The sequence below is a fragment of the Macaca fascicularis genome, chromosome 12 (genome assembly GCF_037993035.2).
Source record: "Macaca fascicularis isolate 582-1 chromosome 12, T2T-MFA8v1.1".
Lineage (NCBI taxonomy): Eukaryota > Metazoa > Chordata > Mammalia > Primates > Cercopithecidae > Macaca > Macaca fascicularis.
Genome location: NC_088386.1, coordinates 106,136,492 through 106,138,682, shown reverse-complemented (window position 1 = coordinate 106,138,682; position 2,191 = coordinate 106,136,492).

Here is a 2,191-nt window from a genome sequence, read left to right as displayed (position 1 = left end):
TCCAAGCACCATTCTTTATTATCTACTATGAATCAACAAACATTCTTAAAACAATAAATCAATAAACAATTTTGGTCAGTCTGGAATGTTAAAGTCACATTGCATTTTTTATTTTCTTAAGGAAAATAATTTTTAAAACTTCAATTATTTTGTTAAATGTAGAGAATATTGACAATTTATAAACTTTTAAAAGAAGAAATCACTGCAGTCTACATAGCAATAACAAATTGAATAATAAAGATAATCGTATGTTATTGAAAAAGTGAAATAGAAATCTGAGGAAATTCAAACTGGATAAGAGACATTTTTCTAAAAACTATGCAGGTAATTTAAAGCGAAAACAGTTTTCTTCAGATCTGTGTAAATCATTTTGTTCATGGCTTGAACTATTTCACTTCTAGTGACAATCTGGCCTATTAGAAAAGTCTAGCAAGACCTTGATCCTTCTCACTTAATGTCTTCAAGGATAAGATTTAGAGTGACCTTTCAGCTGTAACTTTTAAAAAAACCCTCTGGGATGGGACTGTTGCTTAAGGACTCAAGATCCTGTTTATTAATATTCTCTCTCCAACTATAATTCCCTCCCCTTTGCATGCCCATGTCCCAAAATATCAGTTCAATCTTTTAATAGATGTCAAAAGTGGTAAGACAAATTAGCAGAAAAGTTCATAGTATAAACTTTATTTAAGAATGCTATCACCTATCATTTTTTCTTTAGGACACAATCTGAGGGTAAAAAATTGACTATTTAGAAGAGATGAGTGGTCAATAGTTCTCCGTACCACCCTCAAAAGATAATTGTAATATACAGGATTATAAAATATTTGAAAAGTACCTGCCTGCCTATAGATCTTTGGAAGCTGAAACAACTTTCTCCTGATTTTGGGAGCTTCAGATCAACGTGTTCCTTCTGTCTAGCAAAGGTCACTCAGATTTCAGTGGCAGAACTTTGATTTCAGCCTCTGTTTTGTAGTTGATATGATGATGTTGTGACACTGCAATCACTCTTAAGGAAAGTGCACTATAGTCTCATGATCTTTAAGGCCAAGTTTCCCTAAGACCAGGAACTGGAAATATCACACAGCATCATCCAGTAGAACTTTCTGTGAAAATGAAGATCTATATCTGCTCGGTCTTATATGGTAACCACTAGCCACATGCAGCAATTAAAATTTGAAACGTGGCCCATGTGACGGAGGAATTGAATTTTTAATTGCTTTCTTTTAATTAATTTAAATTTGAATTTAAATAGTAACATGTGGCTCTTGACTACTATATTGAACCACTGTTCACAGCTCTCAATATATATTTATCTGCAGGTGTTATACCAGGCAATTAAAATTGTTTGTTTTAATTACAAATGACACTATGTAGAGAAGTTGACTGGTACAAATAATTCAATCATAAAAGGCTCATTTTTGTTTTGGGATATGTGGCTAAATGTCATTTCTTCTATACTCCTTTAAAAATTTTTAATTAGAAAAATGTGATGTCTGCAAGGTATTACATTTTTAATCTCAAGTTTTATATTTAGTGATTCTCCCTCAAGACCTTATAAAACCAGTTTAACCCTCAATGGGATAATATCTAGTACATTGTCATGGGAACTAACCTTATTAAATTACCATGTGTGAAATGCCTGTAACTCAAGTAACAGCAGGTGCAAAATAAAGTAGCAGGCGGAAGAGTGACAGTAATTTTTAACATCTACACCAGCTGGCAAAAATGACAGGTGCCCAATTCCTCAGTCTTCAAAAATAACTTTTGAGAAGCCTATGCAGCATAAGCAAATATTTTTAAGCTTATTTTTTAGTTATCTTCAAGTTACCTTTCTGACAAAATGTAATACTATACACAAATTTTTGCTGAAAATTTGAAACTTAAAGAGTGCACAGGAACTTAATTTATTCTCTATGGACAAAACAAACTATTATTATATTGGGGAAAATTTTAATTTTTAGATTTCACAAGAAAAATTCAAGAAACATTGTCTCACACGTCCATGTGAAGAGACCCCCAAACAGGCTTTGTGTGAGCAACATGGCTGTTTATTTCACCTGGGTGCAGGCAGGCCAAGTCCGAAAAATGAGTCAGCAAAGGGTGGTGGATTATCATTAGTTCTTATACGTGTTGGGATAGGCGGTGGAGTTTCGAGCAATGTTTTGCAGGCAGCGGGTGGATCTCACAAAGT